General features: G+C 31.4%; 1 protein-coding gene across 3 annotated transcripts in view; it reads right to left on the reverse strand.

The window, feature by feature from the left end:
• Window positions 1-17,508, reverse strand: part of LOC148312231 (discoidin domain-containing receptor 2-like) — a 413,155-nt gene that overhangs the window by 173,033 nt on the left and 222,614 nt on the right. For all 3 annotated transcript variants that reach the window (XM_088277615.1, XM_088277614.1, XM_088277613.1), the window contains one exon: window positions 5,692-5,734. The gene's annotated coding sequence lies outside the window, so the exon portion shown is untranslated. The remainder of the gene's footprint in view (window positions 1-5,691; window positions 5,735-17,508) is intronic.

Raw genomic sequence — 17,508 nt, forward strand, 5'->3', positions numbered from 1 at the left:
AAAAAACCTATGTGGTCTCTCGTTTTCCATTTTCGTGCAAAACCGAATAGAACTTCTTGCTATTCTCGGTACTTTTATAAGTCATGTAAGATCTGCTGATCTGTTGGTGGCTTCTCTTCAACATTTGCAGGTCTTATATGGATATATTTATTATTATCATTACATGGAAAGTCGATAACGCCTTATCAAGTGAATAAATCATTTTAAACGAGAGAACCCCTTTGGGTAGCTTTTCTCGGTTTTTAACAAGCACTTACATATGTATGTATGCGTGTGTCGCCGCATTTGTCCTCAGTAGAGGTCAAAAATGTTAAATACATATTACCTAATGGGAAAAGTTCTTAAGGCGAGTAAATAGTGAAGTTTGAACCCTTCGATCAAACTAAAACATTATTATTACCTTATTAAAGTGTTATGAATTACCAAGTTCTCTGATTACTCCTCTTACGTAAATTTAATGACCTATAAAATGTTAAGGACTTTTATTTCTACGCGAGTGGTTTAGGTTTTGTTACCTGCATAAGTTGTTACTTATGTACGTATAGCTTATGTAAGGGTTGTTACCTGAGGGTTGAATACCAAAGCTGGCACATTTCCAAGGCTCGAAGCTACCCTACTTTATGTGCTGTAAGTATGTATGAATTCGTGATATTCCAACGGCAGTTTGTTAGTCCAAATATCTTCAGAGAGCAGTGAGAACTAACAAAACATATTACAAAAGACACTATTTTGACGTGAATGCAATTCTTGTATCCGTTGACGTTTTCATAACAATTTTATTTGGTGTATAAAATAAAGTTTTTTTTGTGAAACTTCTTATGTGGAGATTTGATAATTAGACGAGAACGGAGAGTAAAATTTCAGTCTCGAAAGTAAAATTTCAGTCACGTTTTAGGCACATTTTGTTATATGAGATGAAAACTGACTAGACAATTCTGGACGCACTTTTGAAACTGCGTACTGGGAACGATTTTGGCGACATCAATATGATAGCGTATTAGAATATTACTAACATAAATAATGTTTAAAAAATCAATGATTTTGATTAGCGAAGACATTACCATTTTAAAACTCATTCAATTTTAAATTCATTTTGTAAGAAAAAATATATAAAATCATGGTTTTCAACCCCTGCCTTGTTGTGTACATAACACAGAAATTTGTCTAGCCTCACACCAGTATAATAAAAAATATATACTTATTATATTTTTCTAAAAGCACATGTGCCTATTTTATTTAGCTTATAGTAAAAAAATAAGATCTCTTCTCCTTTATAAAATCAAATTACATTCAAACATTTTTAGAAAACAAAGACCTAATTCAGGTAGAATATTGTTGCTTTACGAGTGTTGGTTGAGGATTTACATTCACTCCCTGTTTGGGACTTTCACACTTTTAAATAACCCATCCCTTCTGATTAATTCTGCAGGGTGGCGGTAATCAACCCTCGGATAGGCCAATAATTAAACCACGTGACGAAGGCTTTGCTGTTGGCAAAAACAGATAAAAAAATACAAAGTCAATTACTCTGGTGGACGCTATAGTCCTAACGACTTTCGGGTTGATGTATTCCACCGCCCATAGGGATGGGAGCAAGGAGAGGAATTTTTCACTCATGGTTTTAATAATTTAATTGGCCACTTTTTACTTAATGTAAAATTATAAATACACACAAATTTAAAGTGGTAAATGTAAACGAGCATGACGTGTGCTACACACACACACACACGCACACACACACACACACACACACACACACATATTAATATACATAACTACAGCAGTTAGACTAAAATTTTAACAAGTAAGTTAAGTCGGCCAAATGAACTCGATAAATGACTTATATATAGGATAACTTATTTACTATTTTTTTGGTTTTTAAATAAGACAAATCATTTAGTAATCAGTAACCATTGTGTATATATGTTTGTCACTTTTATCGATTTGCTACCTATATATGCTCATTTGATTTACAAAATGATAATGTAATATTTTTTCTTTAAATATACTGATAAAAAACGTCTGTGAGCTAGATGTAGACAAGGTAAACGACATAAAATATAAAAGGTCATAAGGAGATTGAGAGAGCGAAGATAAAGAGCTTTCTTCTCCTGGCACCAATATTTACATATTCATCTAAGTTCCTGAACTTTCTTGCAGAATTCCCCGCTTTCTACTCCCTAATATTCTTCCCCACCGAAAATTCTTCACCTTTCTTCTGAATGTATTGCTCAGTTTCAGGAATTTCATGCGAGCACTAACAAAGCCTTGGGAGGAACAAATTTAAGTGATATTTTTAGTAAAGTTATGCAAATTTTAACTGGGGTTCTTCATTGTGCATTTTAAGATGCATTTCTCGCAAATTTTGAGAATTATTAAGTCATGAAGGGCGAAAATACAGTAAATTATTGTACATTATTGTTTATTTATTTCGCAAAAATATGCGAATGGAGGAGAAATATTCAAACGGAATCAACATTATTGCTTTCCGTAGACTGGCTGATGCCAATTGCTGAACATTTAATAATTAATAAAAAATATAAAGTAATCGGATCAAATAGAGGACTTATTTTTTTTAAATTTTATTTATTACAGTCAAAGCACAAAAGTTCAAAGGAAGTACGTGTGAATTACGCGTACCGTCTACACATTCCACATATCCTCATCTCTTTGGCGAACAGAATTACCGGACAGACAGAAATTCTTCAATATTTACAGTCCAGCGGACATTCCTACTAATTGACCGGCCCCTATAGCGCCAACTTGTTAGCTAAGTAGAAGTTTAACTCACTCTCTACTACACACGGACTTTCCCAGTTTTGTGTTTTTTTTTAATATTAAAAAAAGACAAAAACTTGTTTTATAATGGAAATTTGTACTAGGAAAAACACGATCAATTTTATTTATTGTTATTTAAATCCAGATACTAGGAATTTACTCATTGTTTTCAAGTAAAGTACTCGTACCTATACACTAAGTGCATGGTGATTTTTTACCGGAAAAAATAGCAAAGTTTATAATTTACGGTTTAAACCGTTTTTAAGAGAGTCTCTTAACAAGGTTTATACTAATATAATTCAAACATTTATAAAGCATAAAAAAATAAAGAAATAACATTAGCAATAACTTTGTGGTATGGTAATATATCACTCTCCTTATCATTCATCGTTCACTTTGTGTAATACCACTTTGATTTTGGCAATATTTATTAAGTATTAACAATTCACACCCTTATGTGATATAAAATTATGATACGAAATGTAGGTATTCACAAAGAAGGTAAATTTAAGGAAAAATTCTTTTGACTTTATTTAAAAATAAAGAAATAACATTCGCAATATTTTATTTTGTATTTAAAAAGCATTGTTAACCTTGTGGTATGGTAATATAACACTGTCCTTATCATTCATCGTTCACTTTGTGTAATACCACTTTAATTTTTGCAATATTTATTTAATAATAATAATTTACACGCTTATATGCAAATGTAATACAAAATGTATTCACAGAGAAGGTTAATTTAAGAAAAACTTCTCTTACTTAGGCAGTGCTAGGTAAAACACAAAAGTAAGAAAAAACCTAAACCGCGCAAAAAGAGATACAACAAATAATTTAACAATCTATAGTATACTCAGGTCTATTGGTAACTTTTTATAACAACCTTATTTCCTCCCTATACGTGTAGAATCACAATGAGATTTGTAAGGTCGGAGCTTTGTAAAACAATTTCCCAGCAGAATGCGATTAGGAAAATTCGATCGAAGTGGTATAGTTTTGTAGGAAGAAAGGTAAACAAAGGATGTAGAGTGAGGGTAAAACGAGTGTCGAATATTGATGAAACTAAAGATTTTATTTTTAAGCATTAACTTAAAAAATAATTACATGTGGATTATATCAAATTTTGAGAATAGATAAAAAGTACAAAAATATTATTACGACGAGTATTATAAAAAACAAATTGATTTATTTTCGTAATAAATAAAAGTAACTTGCCTCGTATTTTATGCATTTAAAAGTGTAAATTTAAATAGGAAATGCCAGTGATTACCTCACTTCCGCTAAACTTTGCTGTCTCCAAAGACTTGCTACAGTAGTGAGATGCTAATTTACCGACGAGAGTTCAGAAATTTACTTTAACTTTCTTTTTATAACGCAGCAAAAACCGTATAATGGTTTCAGTGGGCGCCTAGTAAACCGCTGACAATTTAATTTACTTTATGCTCAGGTTATGAATTTGTTTTTAAATGGCAAGGATTCGGTTTGAGCTGTAGGTTTGAAAATTGACAGGAATAATAGAAAAATTAAATTGATTTTTCCTACATTTTTTTCAAGGTAGCCGTTCATAATAAGATAAAGTGAGTTCGTTGTTCTGAATTGTATATTACAACAAACCCTTGCTGCCTCATTGATTATATTTTCCTACCTCTTGATCCCTTCTCGCTTTGAACCTGCAATGTTCAAGTGAGTTCCGTAAAAGAGCCTCATTCAGCTACCGACCTAGCACTAGGAATACTTTGAATCGAAATGTCATAAGAAACAAACTGATATACAGGGAGATAGCACCCCTAGAGCTTTATAAATTTACGCGAAAATTCGACGAATCTAGAATCCAAAATGAGAGATTAGACGGAAGCATATTTTGGACATAAATTTAAGAGGAATATTTAAGGCGCTGCGCCACCTCGGTACGAATTAAAATTCAAAAGTCGTTCATACACTGAGATTTTAACGACAATCCGAATATTGATAAAGGTGCGCGAACAGAATAAACTTGAAGAATCTACTAAAATGAGGGCTTGCTTCTTAATTTATTCCCGCCTCCCATCTGAGGACTTAAAATACGGGCAATAAATCCGCTTTGGATTGAATTTTAAACTGAATGTCGCACGTGGCAGAGAAATTAAAAATAATATTAGCCATTTGGAGATACTCGTATTTTGCTCATTATTATATTTTAGAATGAACTTAGCGTGCATTTAAGAAAATTTAATTTCATCATTTAACAGTTATAACGCTTTCTGAAAATTTAGAACTTATATTAAGTGCCATAAAATGATGTTAAGCCCTCTTAAGTAACTCCAGGGGTCCGTCGAATAGTATTTGTAAAAAGTAAAAGGAATTTCATTGTAAAATTGAAATACAATATTACGTCTAGAAGGAAATGCTTCCATGTCCCGAGACTCATTTGGGCGGAAGTGGTATGGGAGCGAAGAGATCTCTATACTTAAGCAAGTACCAATTTATAACAAAAGTCCCCTCCCATCCGTAATATTCTTACACTTTTTGCTCGCAATCTCCGATGTCAATTGATCTGTGAACGACCCTTTACCTGAAAGTAAGTGTTATGTCCTGAAAGGGAGAAACAAAAGTACACGATAAATATGTATTCAAGTAGCCAATATTAGAGAAATCGAATCAATAAAAATTTATGCCCCGAAAAATACAATATTTTTCCTTTTAATGACTGGGTTTATTCTCGGTGGTAATTGACGTTATGTTATTCTCTTTGATCGTGAATTTTCTCCTTCGAAGGGCGAAAATGAAAGACCAACGTGAATATTTAGGCTAATACGGCTGATTTAGTTTGGAAATTTTCAAATCTTATTTCATGGAAGCTGCAATCGAATATTAATCAAGCAAACCAAACAGAGTTTTTTAATCAAGCAATTATTTTTTTCATAATTTGCTTACCGTTGAAGAGTTCTTCTGAGGGCAGAGAGTGGAGACTTTATATCTGAAAAAAGAAAGCATTTTTAATAAGACATGAACTATTTCCCTTAAACAAGGAATGTAATGATTCAGTAAAAATTGCTATATCTACTGCTGTCAATTCATAAAGGGTGCCTTTGTATTTAGAATGTACTGTACATTTAGAGGTGTATTTTTCATACACTCTAGCCCGAATTTTACATCCTTTGATGTTCTCCACGATGTCAGACCTTTTGATGGCGAGAAAAATAAACCATTTCGCTAACCCTCTTGTTACAGATGAATTACTCAGGGTTTTGTTTACATCGCTAAATTCGCGTATGCAAACACGATCAGAAGTTGAAAATTAGCATAAGGCTTTTGGATTCTCTACGTGTAATGCTCATTTGGTCCAGTATCAAATTGAAATAAATTATTTAGTTAAAATATCAACTGAATATAGACTACAAATGTAGTTTCAATTTGACCTGACGATGGAATGATTATTCAGAAACTGGTAGTCATAAAGTAGCGTTTCAAAGTGATATTACATAAAGTTACCGATGAATGATAAGAAGAGTTTTAATAGAATCGAACATGAGACCTCTAGCTTGCAAGCCAAACGCGCTAAGATCATTGTAGGAGAAATATTCAAGAATTAGCTGCATTCCATAAAGTGTGTTGGTTTTTATATGAAGATTTTATTTACCACATTTGATATTAAGAACTTTTGGTTTAAACGGAGGTTAGAGGTCTTAATAAAATATGAAACAAAGGCAAAATAAATGAATGGATCAAGAGTTATTTCTATGAAAATTGTAAAATAGTTTATATTTATAAAAAAATATCTTTTTTCTGTGTATATTAGGTTAAAATACATAAAAACAAGAAAAAACGTATGTAAAATGAACTCCTCCGACAAGACACACGAAATAGCTTGGTGAGTCTATTGCAAAAAAAAAATGTTTTATAATTGCTCTTTTAAATAAATATATACATTTTATTTAAATATATTTTTTTTAAATAAATTTTTTTAGCTCCTAACGTTGAAATGGTCGTAAGTATTCAATCGGTTTAACCTCAAAATGTATATTATGGAAGATCTGTTTACATGTCATATCTTTTTATTAAATTTAAATATTGGTATACATACATTTCTTTACATTTCCACATCATAATATCAATCCGGGTGTCATAATATTATAACAGACATTTTTAGAAACAAGAACGAAATTTTCCACGTTATCTTATACACATCAATTTTGTTAAAATCGAATTGAAATATGGAATACGTTTCATTTCCCGCTCTCGATATAATCTGCAAAAGGCGGGAAAGCTAAAAGTATTGGCGGGCACTTTAAAACGGAAATTGGTAGTAATATTTTTCACAATTCCCCGTTCGCAGAGTGGTTGCTTTCGCATGCAGAATGATCGGGTGATAAACGACTTCATATATCATCGCAGAGGGTCGAAAATAGCCCAAAATCGCCCAATCTAATAGATGAAAAAATATATAACTAAATATCTTTCACACAGGAAACTTGAGTCACAGACAAATTATGAGTAATGAAAAATAAACCTTTTAATTAAAAAAAAACTTCGACAAAAATAAATAAAAAAATAACAAATCAAAGCATATTTTTACTAACAAGCATAATAATGATACACAGCTCAATTGTAAATTTCACTATTATAAGTACCGGATTAAGGGAAAAGAAAAATCCGGGCATAATATTTACAAATTTTTTACTGTGCCTTGCTCACAAATATGGATTATCTCATATTATAAGTTTTTTCAAAATATTATATTGCTCAACAAAAATCTCTTTCATCTCACCATAAATGTCTCTAGTGAAATTCTAGTAAATTCATATAGAATTTATAAAGAAGTTCCAAGAATTTGAGTAATGTAGTTGTCAATCATGGGTAATTGGTATTAAACTTGTGTAAAGTAGATACTTACAACAGCCTATGACGGTCGTAAGCCCCGTAAATGCCCTGACTTTAATTTTCTTTTTCATCTATGTTGAGATGTCAAAAAATAATATGGCTTTACATTTGATTTAATATTATTATTCCAAAATGAATATTTTTTATGATTGAATTTTAGTTTATTCTCCTAGATTTCTTTACTTGGGAACGTAAAGTGGCTGACTATGGACAGAGTAATGGGGTCAGAAAAGGTTACATAAAAGGTCATTTGTATATGGCAACAATATTAGTCTAAGATATAAAAACCTAGAAACATTTTTTTTAAAACCTAATTATCACGCCTTTAATGTATGTAGAACAGTGTTTACTGGCTATTTAAAACCTCGTATAGACATAATTGGGCCGATCCCATAATCAGGAGCACAGGAAATTGTGCAGTAAATGTCCACTGGGACCGGATGAAAAATGGCCGCCTGGCGCGCTTTTACAGGTGTGTTGTGTATAGTAGACAGTAGACATTGTTGGTTTCCCGCCTGATTGATAGATTAGGTTAAAAGACAATTAGTGAAATGAATTGACCGGGATAGAGAACAAATTAATTTTGATAGGTTTCAACGCCATTGTGACGCTTCATTTTATATCAGGATTTAAAAATAATTGTTGTAATTTAAGTGCGTTTTAATCTTCATTTGCAAATATTAGGCTTTCTATTTGATAAATGTCAATCTATATTTAGCAGAAAATAGAAAGTATGGATCGAAGATATTTTTTTTAAATATTACGACTTAGTTTGCAATTGGCTAAAGTGCCCTTCAAAAAACGTTTGTTATATTTACCATACAAGCATTCTACAATATTAATCATAATCAAGGAAAAAAACCAACTAACTAACCATCACGCCGCTTCTCCGCAGGGGTAGGTAGAGAGAATAGAACGCCATACCACTCTGTCAACATTATTTGTAAACATTATTCGCACATGTATTTCCACATACATAACCGCCAACTATTTCGACTCCTGACCCGGCCGCTTCCAAGTTGGTATACCTGATTGTGCTAAGTTTTTCACAATCTTCCTCTGCTTCATTTTCTAACTACATTCGCCATAAATTCACAAATATATAAATATATATATATATATATATATATATATATATATATATATATATATATATATATATATATATATATATATATATATATATATATATATATATATATATATATATATATATATATATATATATATATATATATATTTATATATATATATTTATATATATATAAATATATATATATATATATATATATATATATATATGTATATATATATATATATATATATATATATATATATATATATATATATACACATATATTTATATACAAATATACATATATATATACATTGAATAAATGATAAATTTCAAAGAAAATGTGTTGTTAAATTAAAAACGTAAGCATTTGAAGCAAAGTATTTCAATTGTCGTCGCTCGTAATGAAATAAAATTTATTCATTTAACTGAGAGTTTCTTCAAATAAACTTTCATGGCTAATGAATACCCATTTTAAACAAAGCTTTGTTTAATTGCGACTTATCACCCGTTCCACAAGTGTACCCATAGCTTGTTTTTGTCGTACAAACAAAGCCCGCCCAACACAATTACTGTCCCAACTCGCATTGTCCCACAAAATTGGCAATTACTGTCACTACCAATTGAGATGTTCTCCTCCCTATAGCGAGCCTAATACAGACGAAGCTGAAATCTGTAACTTTCTACAAAAATGCATCGGCTTCTACCGCGAAATTCTACGAATCGATCCCTTTTTACTTATCATCTCGCTGGGCTGCGTTCGGGAAGCTTTTGCCGACAAATCACGACAGCTTTGGTTGACAATGTCTAATAAACAAGATTAAGAATAGGGCATCGTAAATGGATTAAGAACGGGGAAGAAAACATACTGTACGGGTGACTTTTGCAGTCGTGGCTCAAGAGAAAAACAAGCTTTAATTTTAAAAGTAGCTTAATATTACACAAAATAATTCATTAAAGGGACCAAATGATTTAGGATTTATTTTAAATACATGTGTGCATAAATTTAATAAGTTTTAAAATTAAATCGTATTTTGTTATAATTTTGCATTTGTTAGATTACTGTTATAAAAATTCAATTGATCAGAAATACATACTATTTTTAATGCAATATTTTTTCGGCTACCATGTATGACATTCTTGACTCACAACTCAAAAATTCATTCGTGTATTACGAGTATTATTAATACATACAAGTATAAATTAAAACACATATTTTGTATGGCTCAACGGATTTTTTGTAACGGTTGTTTCACCTTGAGAAGGCATTATTAAATCACATAATTTTAAAGTTAAATAAAAAAAATTGTGAGCTTTATCATAATTTTATGATGACTTAAATATTTGGATTCAAATTGAAAATTAATTGGCCAAAGATGAAATGTCTGACACTTAACGTGAATCAGTTACAAAATATTTAATGATTAAATTAAATTAATTTTTATATTCCCCTTTGTTTTTGATTATTTGATATTCAGTCATCTTATTCATGAAACAGGAAACTACTTATTACCAAGTTCCAAAAAATAAATACTCAGATCTATTTGCGAACGGACCGGTACGAATTTAAACTTAACGTGTTGTATGCAAAGTGCGATGCAAATTAATTCAATTACCAAGACGACAATTTTCTTCGTTGCCAAAATGCCGCCACTAATTGGCTGAATAATTGCCCTGATAGAAGTCTGAGAAGAATTCGGAGTAGGAATGAAGGGGTGACGAATTGTACAGAGGAGAAATATAAGTATTTTATTTTATGAATAAATTGAGTAGTTCCTTTATTCTGCGAACTGAATCACTACTGAAAAACATTTTGTTCAGACTAGAAACACCCTTAATGTTTGAGAAATTCTGTGTATTAAAATCTAACCCAATATTTTGTTTTTTCACAAGTAACCAATATTTTTTTCTCGTTTATATAGGGTAAAATCCTCTAACTTATCACGGCAGCTATTTTAGATATAATATAATGTTTTTAATATGTACTTTATACACAAGTCATTAAAATAAATGATTTAATATAATATAATGTGACTTTCGTGTAAACAGAATTATTTCTCCGGCAATGAAACTGTAAACATGCGTTTCATACACAAATTCATATCAGAAATCCAGATTTATACTGGCATCGTACACTTATGGCTACGATTCAATAAAATATTTTACTGCTCTTGCAAAGCGTTCCTATATAATAATACAATACATATAATACAATAGTCTCGTTTGTCACACTCCAATAAATTTATATGACGTCAAACGGAATGCGTAATATCTGGAAATAATAAATGAAAGTTCTTAAATCATAACAGAGCTTTTATGGTAACATCCACTATCGAGAATCGTGCAAGTCTAAATTTATAGCAATGGTTTAATACATTTTTAGTGCTCTCTGGTTCAATCCATTACGTATATTATGATTGGTTCATATTTCAGGTGTTCTCTTGTCCATGATGTATAATCCTATATTATATGTCTGTTTCATTCGACTCATGAGTGAAATCGAGGGAATCTTAAAAATGACACTTCCATCAATTTTAATGTCATGCATTCTCACTATTTCTATTTGTAAACATGTAACCCTATTTGTGATAGCAAAATATTTTAGCACTGGCAGTGCATAAAATAATCCTGGTACCAACCCTTGTATATAGAAGTGAAACATGGAGTTAGGAAATGACGAAAGTAGACTGAACACAGTCGAAATAGGATCTTTTAGAGAATTTGCGGTAAAACAATGTATGATAATGTTTGAATCGTGAAATAAGCAAAGGGTGCAAGATTGAGATAAGCAATATCGATAAAAAGGTGTGTTTGCTTTGGTTTGGTCGTTTGAAACAAATGAATGAGAATATAACAGTAAAATAAATATATTAGGTTAATATAGTCAGAAACAGGAGCAGGATATTTCAAATACTTGAAAGTGGTCAGGTCACGAATTGGAATAATTGGCGGGTATGTATGAGGAAACTCATGTTGAGAGGCAAAGAATGTCTGTAAGGGGTGAAATTTTTAGTTTAAGTTAATATTTTAGTGCATATTGACATTACACAGTAGTTCACACTTGGAGTTGACGTATTCGCTACGCAATGCACAATAAAAACAACGTTTAGGAGTTTTTAAATCATTTTTTAATCATATTTTCATATGGTGTACGGAGTGCGTGGAAGTTTTTGGTAAGGGAAGGGTAATTAATTATGAGTATTTCAATGTTTTAGAATTTAGTACATAAACCCTGATGATGACAAGGTTCTGGTCGAAACCGGTTGGATAAAGTGAACCAATAAAAAAAGTGGTTTAAACAAAGTTGTTTAATTTTATAAACATTATGACAAAGTTTTGAGAAAATTGTAACACGTATATTTTTCCTAATAAAAGGTCATATGAAAATGAAGAAAAATAAGATTTTATGATTTATCTGTGTCAAAATATGAAATACCAATGTATATTTGATGATGATGTAACGCAATATGTTCGATAGGTTTGCATGTATCGAATACGTTATTCAAATAGGACAGGAGAACTTTAACGTGATAGATGATAATTAAATTGAAACCAAATAAACATACGGATTTGAATATTCGAATACACAAAGGCTAGTGTGTCCATATGCATGAGTACTTCAACAACCAATTGAACAATCCTGCGGTTATTAAACGCTTTAATAACCGCAGGATTGTTCAAATACAATAATAGTTGTTGGCAAATACAATAATTACAAAATACTAATATAACCATTCGATGTGGATGATATTACAAACACTTGGTACTAAAGGGTAGATACAGAGATTTTTCCACCCCTATACTTAGAGAAAGTACAAAAATGTGTTATTTAAATACTTAAAAAGGTTAAATTAAAGTTTTGTACTGACTTTTCTTGGTAGAACTGAATTTTATAGAATAAAATAACAACTATTAATTTTTTCCACGTAAATTTTATTTGACCAGCGACCGGGTTTCATTGTGACCGACATCATCAGACTGGTAGCGTCTGACACCACCAGATGTTTTTATACTATCTTCATTCTTAACGCATTCGATTCACATGCCTAAACCATCTCAACACACCTTTTAATTTTTTTTATCGATAATGCTTATCTCATCTTTGCATTCCTTCCTTATTTCACGATTCGAACATCTTTCATGTATCGTTTTGCCGCACATTCGTCTGAGAGATCGCATTTTGACTGCATTCAGTCTTCTTTCATGAATATTTTGCCAACTGCATGCTTCACTTCCATACATTAGGGTTGGAATAAGGACTCTACTCTGTACTACCAGTTTAGCATTCTCTAACTTTATTTAAATTAAATACCGACGGTTGCTTTTCTCATAAATTCTCGGAAACATTTTTGAAATGTAGAATTTCGGGAGAGAATTCATTTTTAGTAAAAAAAACGATAGTTTTTACCAGACAGACAAGTGTAAACACGTAGACATTTTGTTTGCGGAAGGCCAATAAAGATTTTGTTTACAAGGAGCCTTTAACGCTTAGCTAGTTCTTTAATATGAGCTAGCACGAGTCTGAGTATTATCTTAACGTTTACTTTGAACAGTATGTCGTGTAGCGAAACCTCGGAGTAATATAAAGTTCATTTTGTGGGGAGAGCCTTGTAATAAGCTGTAATGGCGAGCAGACAGGGATACTCCTTTTTTATAATTAACCAACTGAGTCTTTAAACACAATGGCGGTATTCTACCTAAGAGTATGTAGTATTTATTTGCTTATGGCCCAGTATTCGTTTAGTCGCAACTTAATTTCCTCTAAATCCAAGTAACATTTTACGTATTCATAGATTTGATGTTTGATTCATAGAACTCGTTTGAAAGTGCCACAACTAGGCGAAACAATAGTCACAATTTTTGTTTATTTTTTTGTTTTTTAACAATACAACAAAATTTAGTAGACTCAAATAATCAGTGTTTGATTTAACATTTAATACATAATGTGATCACTTGAACCAGCCTATGACGGTCGTAAGCCCCGTAAACGTCCAGATCTTTATATTCTTCTTCATCTATGTTGAGGATTTCAGAACTAATGTGAAAAATAACTCCTATAATTGGAGATAATCCAAATTTGTGAACAAGTATTTGGACACATTCATAAAATATTATTTATGTACCGCTTTTAACAACTTCGTGTTTTTGTAATTTTTTTCGAGTTGTGAAGAGCACTAGAGTCAAGTAAAATAAAACTGGGACCATATGAATGATTTTTGGCTGTTGTGAACTTACGTGTACTATGTCACGAGTTTGATCAATATGTGAACCTTATTAACCTCCCCTTACAAACTTGTTTATAGAATAATTTTTAAATATCTTAAAATTAATTGTATAAATTTGTAAAGGTGTATGATAACTCACTAAAATAACTCACTTAACAAACTTACATTACTAATAAAACTAACCCCACTACCAGGAATACTAACACGTGTAAGTCAAATGTAAAAAGTGTAAATAAAAAATAACTCGACACTGGCTATAACACCCAAGATGGGTCAAAAGCCATTAAAAAGAAGAAGAAGAAGAAGATCAAAATTTATTTTATTTATTTTTATTTATTTAAACCTCGAAAGACGGACTAGTGATATTGATCAAAACGTTTGATACCATATATAGCCGTTTGCAATCAGTGGGCAGATAGTACTTGAACATTTAAAAAAACATAAATTACAAATTGACATTTAAAAAGAAACATAAATTAACAAAAGACGATAATAAGGAGGGCAAAGGAAGAAGGGAGTTTAGGGAAGGAGGTAGAGGGAGGAGGTTTGATCGACAGTTAGGATTCTAATGACAGATAGTAATGTCTCAGACGTTTTTAAAAGTTAATACATATTATTGTCTGATGTAATAGATTTTATCAAAAAACTAAAAAACAATTATTAACAATTAGACAAAAAAGTATTCTAGGATTCTAATGATAAATAGGTAGAATCAGGTAGCAAGTTTAAGAAAGAGAGGAGGGGTCAGGGGAGGAGGAGATGGACAGTTAGGGTTCTAAAGTAAGATAATGATGTTTCAGGCGTTTTTTGAAGGTTAAAATATATGTGTGGTTGCCAATCATACAGAGGTAAAATTGGTGAATGTTACACGTGTGTAAAGTGATCACTTAACCAATGTCAAAAATATAATATTTTCTTGTTGATTTCATATTTTCCTCGCATCGTTCTTGCTAAGAAAATATGATCAGTTTTTACAATATATAACTTAATAGTCAAAGACGGGGTGACGCTAGATGTCTCTAAACAAAATCTACATAAGTAATTGCGAACGACTTCCTAGCTCTCTTCCATTTCCGTTTCTCTTCGAAACAACAACTTCCGACGTCATTGCATTTCTCGCGTATTAAGTACAACAATCTAACTCTCGTAACATTTTTTTTTAAATTCAAAATGTAACAAATCATATTAGGATTCGTATTTAACTCGATTTTACTATAATATGATTGATTAAGGGACAGCGAGCATTTCAAAATAATCATAACAGTAAAAAATGGCATAAAACGTAAATAATCACAAAACACAGTGATAAATGACAGACGCTGTGGCGTATTTGAGTCGACGTTCCACTGCAAAACTGGCGTCGTGGGTTTGATTCCCGTCAAATGCAAAATAAATTCAAGAATGATTTATTTTCAATTAGTTTGGGTTTTTGTATTGTGTTTTTCACATTTACCTTCCCTATCCTTAATATTGTACCTGCAGACAAGCCTCTTAAAGCAGAGGCTTTGCGGGTTATTCCTTTTTTTAAACAGGTACCTACGTATGTTATTCCTTAAGAAGAAAAAATCTCTCTCATGTAACGAAATGTTCCTAATAAACGTGACGTGCCCTTGAAATTTTACTCTCAATTCTCGTCCAATTATCGATTATCGAATTATCGCCTAAGAAGGTTGACTTCAAAAATCTTTATTTAAATGCGTACAAACGAGGACTTGGACCTTTATAAAAAAATATTTACTGTTTTATCAATTGAAAAATGCAAGATTGAAAGAAAAAATGCCTGGAATTAAAATTAATATTATTATTTTGCTCCTAGCAGCCCTAAATTCTTCCTCGTAAAAGGATAAATTCACGGCTCTGGACGTACTGGGAACGAAGTGCAACCAGAACACCATTAGGAGAGACGGTTGCGGCTGGTGTAATTTTAAACGCAATTAAGTGTGCAGTTGAGAAAAATATGAAACTCGCCTCAGGTTTATTAACCAATAATGCAATTTATATTTTTTTAGTGAACATAACCATACCTGGGCATTGATAACAAACGGAAGTTCATCTCTCATATAAAACGAAATGAGCTTAGTAATCGTGACGCGTCTTTGAAATTTCACTCTTGATTCTCGTTCAATTCACTTCGAAAACATCCCTTTTTGCGAATGACAGGAATCAAACACATGAAGTCAATTTCACAGTCGAACATCTCTCAAACTACGTCGGATGGCAGTTTTATTAACAAAATCGGTTATGTTAACTAGATTTACAGTTATTTTGAGATGAATCAATATATCTAGGAATTCCAAAAATATTAAATGTGTTAAAAGAATTGATAAAAAATTGCACGAGTGTAAAGCGATCATTTAACCAGCCCATGACAGGTCTTAAACTCTGTAAATACCCACACCTCCATATTTCTCTTCATCTTTGTTGAGATGTCAAAATAGATAGTAAAACTTCGATATAATGTATTGACGAAATTTATTGTAAATTTATAATTGAAATCACGATTCCAGTCATAAAAAATTGAGATCATATTTCATTCTGTGAATTGATGTGGGATTCATCATTCGCGCATGAAAAGGAATTTAGGTGTCTAGTATAAATGTCATATATTTAGTGGCATCATATTTTATCAAAAAAATTATAGACTTGTGAAATAATTTCTATGTGAATACGAGTACATATACAAGTATTAGACATAATTAGGAGATAACGATTTTACTCTTTTTTTTGTTTACCTACCTCTATGGAAAAACAAACGTACCATAACGGAACTCAAAATCATTAACTGAAAATCCCCTTTGAGCAATCAATTATTTTCAAAATATTTATGAAATTCATAATATTTTGGGTGTATCCAATTTTCAATTCCAAAGTGTTGTGTTTCGAGTTAGATCAATATATCTTTGAGTTTCAAGAATTTGAAAAGTGTGCTTGTTTATCATGGGTAGAATTGGTGAATGTTACACGTGTGTAACGTGTGTGATCACATAACCAAGCTAATGATGATCGTTAGCCCTGTAAAAGCCCAGATTTCCATATTCTTTTTCATGTCGAGATATCAAAAATAATTATTTAAATGTTTACAATGGCAGAGGAAGTGTTTTTTTTTTAATACTGATTTATTACAATCCCAGCTCAATAAGGCCTAGTATTTGGCGAGTCGAAGGCCCAGTATTTGGTATTTGGTCAGTATTCTACCGAAGACTACCGGAGAGGTCGATGGGAAGCCCGTCTGTTGAAGCCCGATTTTTTTAAATAATATATTTTTTTGTTTTTAAGGATACATACACAAAAAACATTTTTATATATTTTTGTAAACTCCTAACCTTTCATTAACTCTTTTCTTTTCAAAACCATTTAATTGTTTCGTAGAAAAATATTTTTTTCTCAATAAAAAAGCAATGTTTTAAAAAAAATCAATCAATCGAGTTAATTGTGACCTGGGTTTATACAAAATTAAGATGCGACTTATCGAATACTGGGCCTTGAGATGCCAATATTGCAAGTGGTTTCAGTAAGAGATAGGTCAAAGGATCACCGGTACAAGATGACATTCTGCGTTTCGGGTCGGCG

The sequence above is a fragment of the Brachycentrus maculatus genome, unplaced genomic scaffold (assembly GCF_059751285.1).
Source record: "Brachycentrus maculatus isolate JH-2025_06_01 unplaced genomic scaffold, ASM5975128v1 h1tg000048l, whole genome shotgun sequence".
NCBI classification, from domain to species: Eukaryota; Metazoa; Arthropoda; class Insecta; order Trichoptera; family Brachycentridae; genus Brachycentrus; species Brachycentrus maculatus.